General features: G+C 40.0%; 1 protein-coding gene and 1 non-coding gene across 7 annotated transcripts in view; both read right to left on the minus strand.

Annotated features, from left to right (window-relative positions):
* The window catches only part of APP (amyloid beta precursor protein), a 236,498-nt gene that overhangs the window by 184,552 nt on the left and 30,278 nt on the right, over nucleotides 1-21,668 (minus strand). The window lies entirely within an intron of this gene.
* Nucleotides 12,739-12,861, minus strand: LOC119056741 (small nucleolar RNA SNORA26). The gene has a single exon (XR_005083937.1). It is a non-coding gene; the product is annotated as a small nucleolar RNA SNORA26 (small nucleolar RNA).

Genomic DNA, 21,668 nt, shown 5'->3' on the forward strand with positions numbered 1-21,668 from the left:
AGGAGCAGAGAGATTAATGATCTTTTATTAAAGCTGGCAATTATTTCTGTTGATTGAATTCCCCCCTCTCTACCTCAGAATGTCAGTACCTCGGATTCTCTACAATCTGTTCACTACAGTTTCTACCTCCTTGTCATTCCATAGCCTCTAACGAATATCCAACTGTCCTAAGAACAAAGCCACAGGTATGTTGACCACAGAAGCAGAGTTAGTTGAGTTACAGAGAACATCTTGACTCCAGTTATGCTTCAGCCCCAGGCCCTTGACAGCAGAATGACCCTATGGACCACACCCTCACAAAATCAGACAGAGCAATGTCATGGCTGTTATGAGGACCCGATGCAAAGATCAACTGCTCCCTACCCAGGCCCCAACCAATCGGTAGAGCCCAGGACCCAAATCCCTTAACCACCATGATTACTGATTTGCCCGCATATAATTCAACTCCTGGAAGCCAGCAGGGAGCCAGGTCTTTGAGTCACAGCTTACCTGTGACTCCAAGACTGGTGCCATGTCTTTGACTAAGAAACCCTTACTTTTTGGGCTGCAAACTCCTCCTGTCCAAGTTTGATTGGGCTCTGATGCACACAGGCAAACAGTGTTCCAGACCCCCTTAGTCTGGAACGATGTTACTAGAGAACATCTTTAACTGCCTCATGCTCTTCATTTTTACCAGTGGGAGTTCAGACTGGAAAACACGTATTTCAGTTCCTCTGGGGTTTCCGACAAGATGGGATCTAATATTAACTTTAAAAAATAAATGTATGGAGAATGGTAATCATTAACCTGCCTGGTTTTCTTAAAGTGGAGACTGTTTAATAGTTCAAACTTTGATTCTTCAATAATTAAGGCAAATCATTACACTAGAAATTTACAAATGGACCATGTGGCCCTGGCTGGTGTGGCTCAGTGGATTGAGCACTGGCTTGCTAACCGAGAGGCTGCCGGTTTGATTCCCAGTCAGAGCACACGCTGGGTGTCAGGGCTGGTCACCCGTCTGGGGTGTGCAAGAGGCAACCAATCGATGTAGGTATCGCCCACACACTGATGTTTCCCTTTCTTCCTCTCCTCCCCTCTCTCTAAAAGAAAATTCTTTAAAATTATTTTTAAAAATGGGTTATATGTATACAGCTGTTGCATTTGACTTTACAAACGATCCTTTACAAATAAATACTTAAGTCACAAAAACATGTTTATCAGTCAAATACTCTCCCAGACCAACAAACACCGCACATGTACAAGAAGATTTTCTGTGAGATATAAACCAAACCAGAAACTTTTCTCTTCGTACTGGACACCTGCAAAGAGCTGCATGTTTCAAATAACATAACCCAGTTACGGTTACTGGCCAGGTTAATTGAAAGACACCAAAGCCATTTTAGAAACCGCCTGGTTGCTAGCGGCGGTCCACTCTTTGGCATTTAGTCAGAAGGAAACCATCGCCAGCCCATTGGATGACCATACAGGAGATGATACTGAGGCCCATCCAAAGGCCCGAGAGGTGTGCTCACATCTCTTTTTCCAAATGAATCCACACAGAAATTGCTCAATATATCATGCACATGGTCCTATCTTGGTTCTATTAATATGGACACTCTTAAAATGGAAATATTTGGGTCCTAGCCTAAGTTCTTTGCTGCCGGTTAAAACACATACTCTGTCTAAGTCATCCTAAAGATAATAATTTCTAACTTTTCAGAAAACATTTTCCCTTTGAATAGAAAAGAAATACAAAAGCTTTAAGAGATGGGACATATAACCACTTAAATATCGGTTGCAGTTTACCTTTGTTTTCATCTGTACATTATCTAAGGCGCCTGAAGGTTACTTCGCAGGCATCTGAGAAGACACCGAAAAGACCGGAACCCTCCTATCACCAGCCATTCGCAGTCTATGCATTTCTGAGACTGAAGATGAAGACGGTTCCTGTAAACTGAATGACTCTCCACTGACATCGTGAGACTAAACATGCTTTCCCAGGGGAAAACAGTGTTGGGCAACAATGAACAAAGTAACTGGCTAAAACAATGGAGTATCCACAGGTGGCCTCAAAAATCAAGAGGCTCTTTACAGAATGTTCTGAACTATGCAGATGTAGGTATTACACCTCGTAACACTGCACATCTTTCGAACAATCATCTGCTACCAGGAAAATATTTCAGGGTCACAATATGTGGAGTACCGGAGTGAAAATGGACTTTCCTAAGATATTTAGCTAAACAATGGCTTAAGAGGAAATTAAAATAAACATATATACCTAATCTAGGCCAATCTGCACAGAGAGCTGATATTGCTGCAATTTACAAATGCATAGCCAGCTTCTCTGGCTGTCTTTCAAACTGGGTACTCCCTTTCCCCCAAAGTTTCTCTTTACTGTCATCAAGGAGATCAAAATTCCTTACCGAGCAGGCTCCACCGCATTCCTCCCCACAAAGTCCCTACGAAAAGCGAACGGGAACAAGGAGCTCTCTGTTTCCCTGGCTGAAAAGTCTCCCCTTGCAAGGAGAAGGCACAGATCCATAGCTTAGTTGCCTCTGTGGATTTATGTAATTTTAAGGTTTGTAGCTAATGAAAACCATCTGGTTTCTGCATTTAAAGTGGCTTCTCGTTGGTTTGAATAGCTGGCCTCACAGAGTCAAGAATTTGGTACTTTTTATCAGTTCACAATTTCTTCAGGGTAGAACGCTTGTATAGCATTTTTTAAAAAGCACAGTGATACTATTTCTATCACAGCTGTGGTTTCCTGCCATAAATACAGTTTTCCCCTAACCTGGGCAGAATTCTATGATACCCCACTAAAACACTTTTCAACTTCATGTTAAAATAAATTTTCCATTTTCAATGCAATTATTTAACAGATTTGAGAGTGAACCTCCTTCAAAAGAGAGGCAAGCAACGCTTACTGTTTAACATAAACGAATTTTCATTCTCTAAAGAAAAGCGTGTCTGTATCATTTTCCTTTTAACACCCCGCCCCCATCGTGAGCAAATCAGAGCATCTGCCACTGCCCCTTTTATCTATGAGGTGAACTCACATTAAAGTTAGAATCACAGAACTGGAAGAGTCTGCAACACCATCCATCCCGACTCTGAGAAGGAAAAAGGCTCCGGCCAGGATTTGTCCGAGGCCACACAGCCAGGAAGAAGCAGAGACAGGAGTTGGACCCGCATTGGTCCAACTGACTCTCAAATGAACAAAAAAAATCTGCAATTTTCCAAGGTTTGCCTTGTGCGGTGTGCGTGTATCTGTGGCGAGAAAGCATGCAGCAGCTAGTCAAAGCACACAGAAAAATGAAATACGGTTACCGAAACTGCACACAGCCTTAATTTACCTGTGTGCAGCAGGCCACCTTCCTCAGGTCCACGATGATACACGACCATTTCAGAGCTCAGATTCCAGCCTAAAAATGATTTTCCACAAAGGTGAGTGCAGAGAGAAACATTCCTTTCAGGGAACTAATCCACAAACTTCACTCCTTGAAATGTGACACTGGTTGACCTGGTTTCAAACCACAAGTTATCACTCCTTGATGAATACATGGCCTCTGCTGATATTGATAAAAGTTAATTCTTATATGGGGACCCAGAAAAAGGAGGCTGCCTAAACTCCTTCCATCAAACTATTTGCTTAAAAAGTAGTTTTCAATACAATTAGTGTTCATTGACTACATGCATATGTATATATCATATAGGTACTATACCATGTGTAATAGAGTCTAATGTGCTCTCACGTTGGTAACAGCCAAATTCTTTTCAACATCATTGATGGAGAAATGGCTTATCTCTTCTATTTTGTCTTTCTTGTAAGTTTCCTCTCTTTCATTGTAAGTTTCACTAGCACGTTTCATACAGACGGTAGCATCACTTTTATACTATTTTGGTTTTCTCAATGTTACTATATCTCTTCAGCCTTCCCCTTGTAAACACAGACTTACAAAAAGTGAAGGGCAAAACCAGCCGTGTCTGCTTAGGCCTTTCCCTTTGTTATCTCGTTTGACCCTCAGAAGAACCCAGGTAAGTCACCTTCGCTCCTACTCAGGTAATGAGAAAGGCTCAAAATCCTCTGAGGCTGACTCCCACCCAAGCCCATGCTTTCTCTTTTCATATTAGGTCAGTTAGCATTCCAGCTAGTAGTTCTCAGGCTTTTATTTTTAAATCTTGAATATTACTGTCAAACAAATTTTCCTCCCTACTGTGGCAGTATATTGCAGTTCTTTGTTACTGGCTTCTAAAAATATACTTCTAGAGTAAGTAGAAGGGGAAGGGAATCTGGAGTTCAAATGTTTAACCTGCATTTCTTAAATTTAAATCACTAGATGTTAACACCTAGTAAATTGGAGCTTCTCCTCTTTGAGAAATCTCCCCTGAAGTGCAAATGCAGTTCTTTCAAATTAGTTTTTTCCTTCGATCAGAAGAAGCCAACTGAATGTGAAAAGTAGGGTCCAGAGCCGCCAATATTCTGACTGTTAATGGACATTCATCACCTGTTAGCTTATTTAATCCATATCTTCCAATTTTTCAACAGAAAGCATATGCTCATTCATGCATACCCCACAGGCATACACTGGGTTGGCCAAAAAGTCCATTTTTTTGTAAAATAAAGGATACTTTTTTCACTTCCACCAATAACTTTATTGATTTGGATATTTTGAGTCTATCAGTTATCTTCCACATGCTATAATGTTGATTGTTCTCAATTAATGGCTCAATTTGATCACTATCAACTTCGACTGGTCTACCTGACTGTGGAACATCATCACCCAGTGAGAAATCTCCAGCATGAAACTTTGCAAACCACTGTTGACACGTTTGATCAGCCTCAGTACCTTCTCCATACACTGCATAAATCTTTTTTCTTCTCAGTTGCATTTTTACCTTTCTTGAAATATTTAAAGCATAATATGCGGAAAACATTGCATATTATCTTCCATCTTCAATATTAAAGTGTCTACACAAAAATTCACCAATATTGATATATTTTTTAAAAAATGCACACTGATATGCAGCTGTCACAATATAATCTTAACAAAATTATTTCAAATTAAGTTAAAGACAGCTGTGCATATACTTACTAGAGGCTCTTGCAACAAAAAAAAAAGCAAAATTTCTGGCCAACCCATATATACTTAATACTACAGAACTACAGGTGTAGTGTGTGATCAACACACACAGTTTACTAATAGTTCAATTACAGCACATCTCAAATGACAGTGTGTTTCCTAAAATCTCCTTCTACAGTGACTGCATTCTAGTCGTGCTGCTGAAAAGCTGGAGGACTTGCAAACTGGGCTCCACCGAGATGCTGGTTTGAATGGTACTCATGGAAACAAATGAACATTTTTTCCAGAGTAATTTCTACGAGTTGTAACAGCTCAGGCAGATTACTGTGCAGCACAGAAAACCCAAATTCTATTACTTCTCTCCATTTTAGACACAAGAGATATTCTTCTGTATGTGTTGAGTTTCTATAGTTCTACTGTTTTCTAAGCAGGCTCAACCAAGATCAGCTGACCCACAGGCCTGTGAGATATAATCAATGGTCATTTTAAGCCACTGAATTTTGGAGTGGGTTGTGGCTTTGCAGCATTACTATACTAAGAGAAAGTAATACAGGCATTTAATTGACAGGAATAACTAACATTAAGTAACAGTGTCAGGGCTGAAAATTAGTTCAGAAGGTAGAAACTTTTTCACAATGAATTTTTTAAGTATACGCAAGATCCTGTATTCTGCTTGAAATAATTTTTTGAAGCAGTACAAGACAGAAAAGACACAACTGGGTAGTAGTTCCATAAGATTTTTCTTTATCTGTTTTTTTAAAGTATTTTTTCATTATATTCTTTCCATGACTACTTATCCCCCTTATTCTGCCCACCCCTGCCATCACCACCCTGTTGTCTGGTCCTTTTTCCTTTTTGCTGGATCTCTCTACCCCCTAATCCATCCTTGCTTGATATCTGTGAGTCTGCCTCTATTTTCCATGTTAGTTCAGTTTATTCATTAGATTTCACATAGGAGTGAAATCTTATTGTATTTGTCTTTATCTGACTGGCTTGTTTCACTTTGCATGTTTTCCAGGTCCATCTGTGCTGTCTCAAAAGGTAAAAGTTTCTTCCTTTTCACGGCTGAGTAGTATTCCATCGTGTAAATGTCCTGTTCTTGTTTTATCCACTCATCTACTTGAGCTGCTTCCATTATCTTGGCGACTGCAAAAAAATGCTGCAATAAACATAGGAGTGCTTAGGTTCTTTCCAATTTGTGTTTTGAGTTTCTTCAGGTATATCCCCAAAAGTGGGACTGCTGGGTCAAAAGGCAGATGCATTTTTAATTTTTTTTTGAGGTGAGTCCATACAGCCTTTAACAGTGGCTACAGAGTCTGCATTCCCACCAAGAGTGTAGTAGGATTCCCCTCTCTCCACATCCTCACCAGCACTTGTTCTTTGTTGATTTATTGATGAGCCATTCTGACAAGTTGGAAGTGGTATCTCATTGTGGTTTTAATTTGCATTTCTCTGATGACACTTTTCATATGTCTATTGGCCCTTTGTCCTCTTGGAGAAGTATCTACTCAGATCCTTTGCCCATTTTTAATTAGATTGATTTCTTGGTGTTGAGTTTTTTTAAGTTCTTTAGAAATTTTGGATATTAACCCCCTATCAGATGTAGCAATGAACATGTTCTCCCAATCCATGGGTTGCCTTTTTATTTTGTCGGTAATTTCTTTTACTGTGCGAAAACTTTTTAGTTTGATGTAGTCCCAGTTGTTTATTTTTTCTTTTGTTTCACTCCCCTGAGAAAAATACATCAGATAAAATATTGCTACCAGTAATGTTCAAGATTTTACTACTGCCTATGTTTTCTTCTAAGATTTTAATGGTTAAGGGTCTAACATTTAAGTCTTTAATACATTCTGAATTTATTCTTGTGTGTGGTGTAAAAAGGTTTATTTTTCTGCATGTATCTGTCCAATTACCCCAAAACCATTTACTGAAAAAACTACTGTTAGCCCACTGTATGTGCTTGCCTCCTTTGTCAAATATTAATTGACTATAAGGATGCTGAGAAAGCATTTGATAAAATCCAGCACCCATTTGTGATCACAACTCTAAGCAAAGTGGGAATAGTGTGAACATACCTGAACATAATTAAGGCCATATATGACAAACCTACGACCAGCATCCTACTCAATGGGCAAAAACTATAAGTGTTCCCCTTAAGATGAAGAGCAAGACATGGATGTCTGCTTCCACCTTTGTTATTTAACATAGCACTGGAAGTCCTAGCCACAGCAATCAGACAACAAGAAGAAATAAAAGGCATCCCAATTGGAAAGGAATAAGTAAAACTGTCTTTATTTGCAGAAGACATGATACTCTACATAGAGAACCCTGAAGATTCCACCAAGAAACTACTAGAACTGATCAATGAATTCAGTAAAGTAGCAGGATACGAAATTAACATCAGTTGCATTTTTATATGCCAATAGTGAACTACCGGGAATGGAAATTAAGAAGACAATCCCATTCACAATTGCTTAAATAAAAATAAAATACCCAAGAATAAATCTAACCAAGGATGTAAAAGACCTGTACTGGAAAATTATAAAACACTGAAGAAAGAAACTAAAGAAGATACACATAAGTGGAAGCACATTCATGTTCGTGGATAGAAAGAATTAACATCATTAAAATGTCCAAGTTACCGAAAGCAATCTATAGAACACAATTCTTATCAAGATTCCAATGACATGTTTCACTGAACTAGAACAAATATTTCAAAATCTTATATGGAACCACAAAAAGGCCCGTGCAGCAAGAGCAATCCTGAGAAAAAAAGAACAAAGCTGAGGTATGACGCTACCTATCTCAAAATATACTGTAAGGCCATAGTAATCAAAACAGCCTGGCAGTGGCATAAACACAGACACATAGATCAGTGGAACAGAATAAAGTCCCAAAATAAACCCATGAAAGTTTTAAGGGAAAAAAAAGCTTATGCACCCTTATGCTTTACAAAGAGAAGGGCCCTGGGTGATCATGGGAAATCTTGGTGTGTCGAGTTACATCTAGAATGATGTAGCAGTCACATTTTTTAAAGATAAGCACTAAAAAGAATACTTTGAAGGGAAAAAATTTTATCAGGACAAATTTTTATCTTTTTTTTTGGTTTATACAACAGGAATTTATTTCCTCTTTCTGGAGATTAGAAGTTCAAGTTCAATGGGCAACAGGGTTTATTTCTAAGGGCTCCTTTTCTTGGCTAGTAAATCTCTACCTTTTTTCAAATTTCATCAGACTTTAAAGAAAATAGGACAAAATGAAGAAGGCAACACTGAAGGAAGAGCCTTGAATGTGAACAACAGTGATGGAGAAGGTGATAATGAAGGAACCTCAGGAGACGCTGAGTCCCACCAGGGAGCCCCTTAAACAGATGGGCGCCCACCTATCAGGATTTCAGAAACGGCCCCTCAATTCATGGGAAGTTAGATGAGGTTAAAACCTTTCAAAAGTATTCAAGCAATAGGAACTTGGGCTGCAATAATATTTTGCATGAAGCTCTCTCTCACCACTGGGTCCTCTCCCCCATCGGAACCTGGATTTCGGCCCCTCACGGTTTGTGAAACCCTCGCCTCCCGAGCATTAATTCGTTTCTGTCTTTTCTATGTTTAGCCCATGGGCCGTATGTCTGTCTATCCATGGTCAAAAATCTTTTGCTCCCTTCTGCATTCTTTCAGAGCTGTGCATTCCTGAAAACTCTCCTTCCTTACTTAGTTTAAGAAAATCACTATACTGCTGAGTTTGCTCAACTGGGCTTCTAAGCACCAGAAACCTAGTTAGGTCATATGAGAAACTTAATTTTTCATTTGATTTAATTGTAATTAATATAAATTTAAATTAAAAAACCTATTTCAATCCTATTATTGAAAAACTTTCAGCATGTTTGAAACAACTTGGTTTGAAACAACAAACCTTTTTTGACTGTAAGTTTATGAACTTCTAAACATCATTATTTTCTGATAAAAATTTAGGGTCCCAATTGAGATTATAGTGACTTAGTATATGAAAGACATGTTGTAAAGAACCTTGTTAAAAATTTTTATATGCTGATTATCAGTCAGTTGAATAAATAAAAGTTACCACTAAAATTAATTCCAACTTTGTACTTTTATTTTCTTCAATGCGGCTCCCAGAAAAATTTTAATTACACATGTGGCTAACATTATATTTCTAGTGAACACTGATGCCCTAAATACGGCACACACAGGCCAGCACAAAATTCACAATAAAATCATTATGTTCATGTCGAAAAAACGGCCCATCTGTCTTTTATTAATCTTCTCGTAGACGTGTTGCTACCTCTTCATCTTCTTTTGTTGATGATGCTGCTGTTGGCTCTTTGTTAAAAAAGAAAACAGCATTTAGCCTAATGTACAAAAATAATCTTACTCTTTTTTATAAACTCTGGGAAGTCCTCGGGAGGTTCAACCGGTTTGATTAGCACTGACCAGCAGATTTGTAGCCAGAAACAGGACAAACAGTTGGTATTTCACGTATTACCAGAAGCAGGGGCCAGATGAGGAACAGGCCCAGCTGTGGCCTGTGAACCGTGTGCTCTGCGTTTTATCTCCTACAGGGAAAGTGAGACGATGCTGCAGACACAGGCACGGTCACTGTGAAGGGGGGGGCACTCAGGCATTGCTGTCTAAACCTGACTGGTACTGCGGACTTAACTTTTCTTTCTTTTTTTATACATCTGTACATAAAAAAAACAACTTATCTAAATGCACAGGGTTTTAAAAATTAAATGTATGTTTTCGCTGAGTATGTTTTTAAAAGCACATGTTTGAAATCTGAAGTGTCTAATGCTACTGGACAGAACCTGCTCTTGTTCATAGTTTACCTGTGGTTACATGAATACAAAAAAATGTTATTCTAATGACACTTCTCCCGGGCAAGGGACATGCAGATTTCACCGCCACTATTAGCATCACAGTCCACCGAACAGTATGTGCTTGTTGAAATCCAAGGAACCAAGCAGTGAAGGTTCTTGCCACACACAGTCCGAGGCCCAGCCCACTCCAGGAGGTAAATTAGATGTGTGTGCAGGTAAGAGGGTGGAGCGAGAAACGGGGAAGCGAGGAGTTCTGGGATGTTGGGTCGAGCACTTCGGCCATCTGATGCCGCATACGGAGATGAAACTCGGTTTCAGCCATGAGGGACCAAACGAGTCCCCAAATCAAACCCTCAGCATCAATCACTTGGGTGTATTGCGTAGACACAGCCACATGAGCAGAATAGTTATGAGCTAAAGATAGAATTTATTTTACTGCGTTGGGACTTACTATACGCACATAGTTTGCAAGCTGAGTTGTTATGACTATTCCTCTTCTTATATTAAGACTATGGATGTTGCCATGACATTTGTGATGCCTCCCACCACCTGAAAGATGCACTTATCTTCACTGCAATGTCATGGTCATTACTATCCAATGACACCGCTCTAAAACGAACTTGCCCTTTATCCGGAGCACTTCCAATGGATTTTCTAGCACATAAAGCTTTACGCTAACATGCACAAGGCACCCATAAGTGAAAATTGAGAAGTTTTTCAGTTTTCTTTTCCCCTCTTCATTTCTTCTCACCCAGTCCTAGTGCACAAAATAGACGACACAGAGCACCAGGGCATCAGTGGATGGAGAAGAGAGCAAGCATCTGGGAACAAGCTGCGGGCGGCAGTGGGGGGCACGGAAGACAAGCTTCCAGGAGGGGTAGCAGGTTTATAAATGGAGCCACTCTATCACTCAGTGAGATCACGTACGGCAGGGTCATGCTCACATTTCCACATCTTAGAGTTGCCCAAACTCCTTAGACAAGGGGGGAAAGAAGCACAGTTCTCTACCCTTTGTCAGCTCAGAAATGCACCTATTTCCCTTTACAGTCTCTAACCAGCTGCAGGCTACTGTGAAACCTAGTAGGTGGAGGGACAGTGAGGGCCAGAATAGGGAGAGACAGACAGTGAACGTTATCCCTGGTCTTGGGCTGCAGTGAGGAAGCCAGTGCACATATCTGGGCCTGAGACACTCCAGAAGGTCCATATCATACTAAATAATTTCTAGTACTAAATGGCATGCATCCTAATAACCCTCATTTTTCCAAGTGAGTTAAGATATAACACCACCTTTCAGTGTACACGAGAATCTCAGAGCAGCTGTCAAGGGGATGCGGGGCAGATACATCAACTCTAGCCTTACTAAATCCTCCCGGAAGTCTCTCCTGTCTGATCTGCAATCCTGGGACGGACCGGTGAAAAGACCTGGAGAGTCAGCTGGCATGACGACGGCATGCCAGATTTAAGGCACTAACACATTTCAGCGTGGGACCCCGAGCTCCTGTTTGTACGATGACAGCAACCTGTCCTCGTCATTGGATTTTCAGTTAGTAGTACAGGACGATCATAAGTGGAAGACTCATAATTAGCAAAATTTATGAAAAAAATTCCTGAAAAATCTTTGAAGCAAGTGACCTGAGAGGTGACCCCAGGTGAGTGGGAAGAGAAAGAAGAGGGAATAAAAGAATTTACTCCACGCAGAGGGGAGGTGGGAAAGGGGGGAGGGAGGGGTTTTCAGAAACATCTATAAAGGACACATTGACAAAACCAAGGTGGGGGTGGAGCGGGGGAGGGAGGAGGGGCTGCTGGGGTGGGAGGGAAGTGGTGGGGGGTAAATGCAGACAACTGTACTTGAACGACAATATAATAATAAAAGAATTTAGCCCATGAAAGGTAATTGAGACAGAGAATTCAGACATTTACAGTTTACTTCTTGTTCTTATTTCTTCATACACAGACACATATGCACACACATCCCCATCTATGTATTGACAGTAAGCAGTCACCTCCCACCTGCTGGAGCAAGAAAGATTATAAACATGTACGTTATATGGCATAAGAGTTCAAATATCCACATGTGAAGTGGATCAAAGAATTCATGGCCTTAGAACTTTTCTATTTTCAGAATATTTATAAAACTATTTCAGGAAGGAAACATGAAGTATTTACTTTTGATAAGCAGAAAGGATATTTACATTATATCTTTTGGTTATTTCCTCTTCAAGTTGTATAATATTTACTTATCTTCTTTTCCCATCTGCTTATAACTCTCCTACTATTGTATTTTTATTACTAGGACTTTCGGTATGAGAAAACCGCTTTACAAAGATAATAGAAATTCAGAGAGAATATTAAGTTGATGAGAAAAAAAATCTACGGTAACTTTCAAATAGCATCCCCGTTCATTGTTAAAATTGTATTCCGTTACCTTATCTCTTTAGTGTAAGGCCAGATTATTTTTCAGGGTTGTAACACTGAAGAATACTCAAGGTTCAAGTTTCAGGCTATTTGCTTGATAAGCGTGGGGAGATTATCCTTCTTCACTAAGGCACCGAGGCGTCCCTCAAAGGAGCTTGCCCCTCTGCAGCCCCAAGACACACTAAGAATTTTTCAAACTGCCTTTCCCGTGGAATAAAGACTGTTGGGAACTGCCACACATAGGAGAAAATAATTCTGAAGGTAAGATACTAGTGAAGACACTATTTCTACTTTCTTGACTACATAAAAAAAATGTTACAGAAATAACAGATGACCAGGAACCAAAATAAACTATATTAGAGTTTTCCACTCAATTCAAATGTCAGTTTCAGTGATACAACATCTGAGTCAGTTTCTTTCTTTTTTCTTTTAAGCTGTGACTCCAGACAGGATCCAAAGAGGAGTTTTACCATCTCGTCTCTGGGTTTTATGGAGACTTACTTCACCCTTCTGTGTTAGCCTCCTAAGGCACCGCGTCGACCTTAAAAAGGGCACGGGAAAGGGCGTGAGTCAGTTTTTTAGCTCTAAGTGAGGACAGAATTTGAGGAACCTAGACGTGACCCACGTGACGGGGGTGTGAAAGAGGCATTGGTAACAGTGTGCGGGTTGCTGTCACTACGAGGATGGAGTGGATGGCACCGCCTGTAAGTTCTCATCTATGTCTCAGCTGTTAGTAGAAGAAAAGAGCACCTAAACACTGCAAGTGAGGGAAACAAGGATTCTTAGTCCTCTAAAAAAATTTTAATGTAAATGTAAACAAGATGAGAGTTACTGCTTGCTGTCCACCTGAGATCCTCCTTGCCCTTTACCACTGTGTCTCTCTCTACCTTTCCCCCACATTCAAGCACTCAGTAAATATTCATGGAAAGCATTCAGGAAATGCTTGGTATGAAAAAGAACAACAGTAAAGCAGAATGCAGAAAATGTAATTATTGACAAAGGCGTGGAATAATAATAAAAAACAATTTCTAACTGACATACCTGTGAGATTTTTTTATTGTGGCACCAGGAGAGTAATTTCCTAACATAAAAAAAAAGGCAGCTCCTACACCCCTGCCTTTCCCAATTCCCCAATACTAGTTACAGCTCAACTTGTTCAAGAACTTCAGGATCTATTTTAAAAATAGGGTATAAAAAACCAAGGTAGCTTATAATCTTTGCAACTCAATAAGCTTCAATGTTCATTTCCTGACTCTCTGATAACACATTCCTGAGAGGTGGCATCACTTGCAATTCAGGCGGCATTAAAAAAATCAGATTATCTCACTAGACTCCAAGAATGGCACAGACAGCAGTGGACAGAGCCAGAGTCTTGAATAGAGCATCCAATCAACTATTCAAAAAATGCCTGCAGCTAAAAGCCCTCAGCAGCATGAAACTGATTCTCAGAGATTTTGGTGTAACCTAACCCCTAAAGTGAAGGCGAGTGCAAAAAAATACACCTGAAAATACTAGGTCAAAGAGACAGAAACTAATTGTTGGGCAGCTATGCTGATGGTTATCAAGCACTTGTCCTTCCCGCTTCAAACAGACACGGTTTCAGAGTTGTTTGATTCCCGGGTTAAGTTTCAGGAAACTTCTGGCTTGATGCCTTACAGTGAGATAACCATTTCTCAGGCACTGAACACATTCGGGACTGGAGATGCAGGTGTGACCTGAACATCCCTGACTTCAGTGGACAGACAATGATGGGGACAAAAACAAGGAGGCTCCGCTTAGTAATAAAAGGTATTGAAGTGACAAAGCTGTGCCTGGTTTGACGTAGAGGAGGAGGAAGATGGGCGTTTGCATAGCGTAGGGAGACCAAAGACAACACAAAATACGTACACAGGGTGAGTGTGGGAAGGAGGAGTGAAAGGTAGGACAGGGTCAGGTGGGAATGACCTCGAATTTCTAAGAACTGTCCACAGCCATGGGAGCAGCTGCTGCATTTCAAAGAGAGCAGAGAGCAAAGAGCAGCGTCCCAGCTGTGTACGGGGAGGATGCTACGGTGCACGGCGTCCTTCGTGGGCCCTTTCCTAGCCATGAAGATACTAAAAGCTGTATTTCAGGGTGGTGTTGGTATAAAGATGGCTATAATTCAAGCTGGCTTCATTAGTATATATTCATTTTTTTCTGCTTTTACAAGAAATTAAAATGGAAGCATTTTCTTGGGTCTCTAAAAATATTGTGGACCCAAGGCACTAGGCCTACAATGAATAATGAGCACGTGGACCCTGGGGGGAAGGGAAAAGAAGACATGCTCAGCTGGGACCCAATCATAAACTTAAGCACCAGAAGCAGAACAATGGCAGAGAGGTCGGAAATGGAGAAGATTGTGGGGCTTGTAAATTTCAGGATGAGAACACCATGGGGTGGTGGTGGAGGAGGAGAATGAGTTTGTAGTACCTTTCCAGCTAACAGCAACAGGATTCTGCACACATACATCATGCTGGAGCTTCCAGCTTGTCCCGAAGAGATGGAAGAAGAAAGGAAAATAACCATACTAGCCAATGCTTTCTTAATTTATTAGCAAACAATTCAGGTCTGCCTCAATTGCTGTGTGCCCCACGCCACACCAGCTAGTCAATATGGTACATCAATCCATCCCCATTTCATTGCCTTGAATGACGGAACATTATTTTAATTTTAAAATGAGCAGATGATTAACGGAGCTGCGTGGGACTGCTGCTCTGTCGTGGCACACTGTGCTGATGTAACCTGGGGAGAGAGTGCACTGGAATCTCGAATTGCTAGTCCTGCACCACAGGCATGTCTTTCTGGCACGTCTACAGAGGAATAAGCCCTGAAACAGAGAAAGAGCACGCACTGCAATCTAGATCCTGCTCTTGCGGAAGAGAGGCGTTACATTCTGTTGGGAAAACTTATGTTCTACCACGAAATCAAACATGGAATGTTTACATAAGCACATTTTTAAACAAATGGATTCAAATAAACCAGAAGCACACAGCTGTGATCACACACACACACAGACACACGTCAGCAAGTGAATTCAGGCATCTCACTTTAATCCGATTGCTCATGGTATACAACTCTGAGTAATAGGACTGTTAAGTAATTAGAATGGCAGTACCTATTCAGACTTGCTAAAAGATGTTTTACGGGCGTGGCTTTGTTTCTAAAGAGGGAGTGGTGTGTGTATACAACTAACACTGAACTATTCTGGCCCAACGAAGGGAAACCCTCAAATATCCACATGCACACGCTTTCTTTCATGCACATGGCCAGTCTTCAACGAAGAGGGGCTTTATTCAACGGGCCCTAGTCTTTCCCGTGTTGTTAGCTACACACCCAGAAAAACTTGTTAACCCATAGGGATTGTAAACCACCTGGCTTTTTTGAGGTCTGTGAACTCTTTCTAGGTGGAGGCTCAAGGTTCTTGGGAAGGTAACTGTCACAACTTGGGTGGTGCTTTTGGTAGGAAGAAGTGAGGGATGCTACTAAACATCCTACAGGGCACAGGGCAGCCTTCCTCAGGCTCCTCGCCCCCACAATGAAGAACTATGGGGCGCAAAATATCAATAGTGCCTAGGTCAAAAGCCCTAATCTACGCTTTTCCCTAGGGTAAAAAAGTCATGCCGTACCCATCTCTATATTTCTAAGGTAATACTCAGAACAATATTGGTACTCAAATATATGTTGAATTGAATAGATTTCCTCCCAGAACGCACTGTAAATTAATCCAACTGAAATAATGTAAAAATTATAAGTAAATTCTATAAAATATAGCTTGCTTTGCACAGATGCAAGTATGTGTATATATACATGCTAATTTTTTAAAGGTACCTGGGATATCAAAAGTAATTAGCAGAATACCCCCCAAATTGACCCATAATTATTTTGTATACTGTAATAAAATTAACTTTACTGTATTAACTCTGTGGATTGAATTGAAAAGTCACAAAAAAATCCCGGTTTTATCCACAAACACAAAAAAGGTGCAACACGGGGCTCACCGCCCCCTCGGCAAAATGACTTAATAAAAGGTTGAGAGGGCCAAACTACTGGACCACCACCGTATAATTTATTAACTCTACTGGAATAACAAGTGTATATCACCAAGTCACATAAAAACAGTATGAAGAGTCAGGACTAAAAAAAAAAGGTTTCCATAAACTTCTTCATGTCCTGTACCTGCAACGGCGAACTTGGTCTTATCCATCACTTAACTGCACTATAGCTCTGCAGACCTCACGGGACTTACAGATGGTTCAGGGTGCCCGCAGGAGGTAATGGTTGAAGGAAAACACCCCTGAAAGTACCAATATGAACCTTCGAATCCAAAGGCAAAGGTCAAATTCTTTATTTAACACTGAGTGTTAGGGAAAACCCTCTTAACTTCAGAGATGTTTTTAAGTCTCTGAAATAGATAACGTTAATGTTCTACCCCACAAGAGGTTACTGTGAGGATTAAAATTCAATAATGCACATAGAATAGATAGAAAGCAGTTTTTTTAGAGAACTAGCCATATTGACTCAGCTAATACCTGTCAGGAAGAAGGGGGGAGCTCTGACATGAGAGACAGCCTGAGCCAGGCAGAGACTGAACCAATGAACACATAGCACTTGAAGTCTCCTGGGCGTCATCTTCAGTCATCTTCACAAAGATGCCTGCTGCTTATCCAGGGATCTAGAGGAGGATGTTCCGCTCTAACTAAAATGCTGACTGTATAAGTAGCTATGACACACTGGTTTAAAGAATGTCTTATGCCACTTCAAATAGACGATCTTTCCTCATTCATCTGTAAGATATCTGCCTGCCAAGTGGTCTCTAGGAGAGATAGACTACCAACAACAGTGCAGGCCGGGAGTCCTCACTCTCAGCCACAGCCTGCAAGCTGCCCGGGGCGAAGTCTCAGGGTATTTTTAAACCATCTAAATATTTCAACTCATGGTGCAGGTTTAATGGCAACTTGGGCTTTTCTCAAAAAGTCTATTACAAGGTTCATGATGTCCATTCTGACAGTTTAAATGCACAGATGGGTTAAGGAGATGTAGCAAATTTCAAGATGTTAAGAATTCTTCGGTTTGTCTGGTTAGCCACAGCAGTAAATTCATTTTTTTATAATGAGCTTTGCCTATAGAAGATGTTTCTGATGCATGCTCATACCAATACATTGTTAACTATATGGGTAAATAATGTCTACTCAAACTGGTGCACAGGAGTCTAAGACATGTTTTTCAAAGTGTTAATATATGTTTCACTAAGTCTCTAAATTAGTGTTCTCAAAAACAGTTCCCAAAAGATGGTAAGAGTTATTTCTTGGCGATGGGGGAAATTCTGTACGTCAAACACATATGGGAAACGGACGGATCCTTAACGATGGATACTGGATGAAGGCTTTGAAAACTGTCCATAATAATGATGCCAGTTTAACTGTTTTCACACCTACGCTTACACTCGCAGCTCACTGAAATCCAGCTGGGAAAGAATTTTGAAAAAACGTTTTAAGAGATGTGAAACGGGTGACAGAGCAAAATTTAACCTGGTCATTTTGAGTACCACAAAGTAAATAAACCAAAAACAAGCCCGAAAGGAGACAGCAGCAGTGGCTGCTACTGGGTGCCCGGGGAACTGATCATAACAAAGCATCGGACTGGGCTCCAGGCAAAATAGGACATACACACACCGAGCAAGAAAAGAAGTGGTGAGGATGAAGACGTGTTCCCAAATGCCCCAGATAGTCCAAAAGCAAATTATGAGCATTCAGAAACACGCCATAAAGTAAAACTCAGGAACTTTATAAGGTCTGAATGCAATGCAAAACTCCAGGTCTTTTGCCTTTTAAATTACCGAGGTAAAGGAAATCAAAGTGATTTGTTAAAAAAAAACTTCTGAAGATTTTCATTTGGGAGAAAAAATGTGAGAAGGCTGAAGACAGGTGCAGGTACTTAAATCACAGCCCTGGACTCCAAAATCACATGTGTAAAATTCAGTGAAGTAGTGCTACGTAAAAACAATAGTTTAATAAGAACTGAGAAAAGAAAAGGCAGCAGACCTGGATGTTGTAACTCTGAACTGAAGCTCATACCGAAGGGGAGAGAGAGGAAAACCAGTGCTTTTGTTTGCACAGTACAGAGCATGAGTTATTAATACTGATTTTACAATAGATAATACACACCACTTCTGATTTTCCCATTTTCACACAAGTGAGAGAGAGGTCAGCCAGGCTCCTAAACTGCAGTTACCTTTCTACAAAGGGAAGTCCCTCAGAGGACCTTCAGAGACAGTTCCATCTGTTTTGTGATACTGGGAGCTCATCTATGGTAGTTAGTGGAAAGCACCCGGTAAGTAAAGGATAACAATACCCAGAACCTCACTACTTCTTAAAGACCGTTTTTCTCAAATGACATATTAAAATGTGATGTTAATTTTCTCTCTAAAGAGCCTAGAAAACTGTTCAACATCCTGCAAAAGCCAGAGTAGGTACACTTCCAATCAGAAATAAGAGACTGTAATTATATGAAGACTACATTCACTGACAAAATTAGAGCATACCACTCTGTAATGTTTAAGACAATCGAATCTGTATTGTTGTTATAGAAAAACAAATGCTACAGTTAGGACCTCATAGTTATTCACTGGTCAGATTTAGACAAAAGTTTTTGAACATCTATGAAATAAAACTTCCTTGTTTTAAGTTCCTGTTTGAAGATCAACAAGTTACTTAGTGTTTCTCTACTGGTAGATCCCACTAAATTCTCAAGGGATGAGGAAACTTTGGAGGAAAAAGCAAGGGCTTTTTCATGAGGTGACATGCTTATTATAAAAACAATGGCTTATAACCAAAAAACACACACACTAGCAATTGCCTTTGAATCATAGAGCAGGCTCGTAGAATCAAGTCCCTCCCCATACTTTACGTAACTCCAAAAATCCTCAAGAAGACCTGTTTTAGATATTCAGGGTATTCCAGAGGACATTCTTTAACATTAACATACTTAGAAATGACTCAATTGTTTGGCTAAGATTATGCTATAGGCAGGTTCCTATTTCTAAATGTGTCACGTCTGGGCAGCACAAATATGTCAGCTTTAACACAAGGGTTTCACTTCTTAGCAAATCATATTTTTTAGCAGTAGGTCTTGCTTCCTTCCTCCCTCACTGTCACAGAAAAGAGCAAAGCAGGAAAATGTTCTCAACAGTCAAAACCATCTTTTAGACAGGAGCTCATGACTAAGGATAAATTCTATTATTTTCCTTTGAGTATACCTATTCCTGGGTAGTATAAATTTATATTATCAATAAAATAGTGAAAAGGCCCATAAACTAAAACACTTCATTATTTACCCAAGGAGCACCCCGGTTTTCCAACAAAATGTAACCATTTTATACTTTACAGTTAGTTGTTCTATAAATTTGTTTTCCATTAAAAACAATTGAGTATAGAGCGATGTCATTAGCCAGTCACTCGAATATTTGTTAGCTCCATTTAAGAAGCCTAAACAAAGATCATTAAACTCTTACAGAGATATTAACTGTGTAATGGAAGCATGCTTAAATAGAAAGGGAAATAAGAAAATGTCTACTGTACTAAGTAAAATTTAAGCATAGAAGTTGGACATTTTACAGCAAAAAGAGCTACTCAGTAATAACTGAGAAAAATACCCAATCGTAAGAAGCTCCTCTAATTATAAAGCCTAATTTATCGACAGTTGACTTGAACTAATACCTAATTCAAGTCATTGGAGAGACCCAACTCATTGTTCTCAGCAGTGAGAAACATTAGTGTAATGTGACACCCAATGTATACATTACACAGAGCTGGGTCTCTGTTTCACAAGGGATGGTGATACAGTTGGGGTTTTCTACCCAGGTCTTATTTTCTAAAACAATAAAACACACTGCAAAAAAACCCCTCACCACATTCAATAGCTATAAATAAATAAGTTGACCATCTATTTAGATGACCACTCATCTATCTTGCCACGACAAAAGATTAATCTCGTAAAAAAAGGACAGTTATAAAGGGAAAGTTAGACATAAACAAACAAACTCAAGGCAAAACTGCTTTGTCATGGTAAGAAGTTATGACTCTTACCAGGTATTGGAGGTTGCTCTGAAATTACTCGGTTTAAGGGAAAAAAATAAATAAATTGGTATTATGTATGCCATATGCCAGAACTCTGATTTCAGCTCACCCTTACAATTAAATCTATACCGTGTTCCATGAGGTAATTCAGCAAACTGAAGCTCATTCACACTAAAATCTGCAAAAAGAACAAGGCCCCTGTGCACTGAATTACTTTTAGCGTGACACCCGAAAACGGTCCCCTTCTCCCTGACATTGACAACAGTCTCTCCTACTCCTGAACGTCCACACGACTTTACATGTCCATTATGGAGTCTACGAGACCTGCCTTTATTTCTGTAATCCTGAATCCTCTGACACAGCACTTCCCCAGGGAACACTCAAATGTTTGGTTACTGCAATTTAGTTTTTAAAAACAGTAAATTATGTTACAGAATACAGCATTTTGAGTTTTCGGGCCATTTATAAGGAAAGTAATTTGTGTGCCTTTGTAACAGAACCCTCCTTGAGTGCCCATGTTAAATTCTCAGTGCAAAGATCGCAAAAGGCAAAGTCGACTGGCCTTATTTGACACGAGAAAGTGAATAAATGAATAAGTGAGCTATCTTTCTAGTTCAAGTATTCTATACAAAAAGTTCACAGCATATACTTCAATGTTGAAACTCAATGTCAAAGAGACGATAAGACATCTGATAGTTCTGAGTCATGGGAAGGGACCTATTAATATTGCATTTGTGATTTTTATTGACACACGAGCCACAGCATCTTGGTTTCAGGAGTAGTCTCGTGTCTGTGTGATACTAGATCCCAATTAATTTTGAACGTCTTAAATATTCATTATAATTACTAGGGAGATGAATCACTAGACTACGGATTATGTATACACTCTTGTTCCACATCCTTCTGGCTATCAACTGATTAACAATTAGAATAAAGGAAAATGCTCTCCCGTCAGTATCAAACCAGCAGGAACCAATATATGCACTTTATTTATTTATTTATTTATTTATTTATTTAGAGAAACATCAATGTGTGGTTGCCTCTCACATGGCCCACACTAGGGACCTGGCCTGCAACCCAGGCATGTGCCCTGACTGGGAATCCAACCAGTGACTCTTTAGTTCACAGCCCGAGGTCAATCCACTAAGCTACACCAGCCAGGGCAAAATTTTCCCACCACTAAAATACAGATCTGTTCCGGCTAAGAAGATGATAGGTAAATCTCTCTTCCGGGCTCTGATCTAGAACTGACCTTGGTTAATGACCCTG

This window comes from Artibeus jamaicensis, unplaced genomic scaffold (assembly GCF_021234435.1).
Source record: "Artibeus jamaicensis isolate MK-2021 breed Jamaican fruit bat unplaced genomic scaffold, CSHL_Jam_final scaffold_474, whole genome shotgun sequence".
In the NCBI taxonomy this organism is placed as follows: domain Eukaryota; kingdom Metazoa; phylum Chordata; class Mammalia; order Chiroptera; family Phyllostomidae; genus Artibeus; species Artibeus jamaicensis.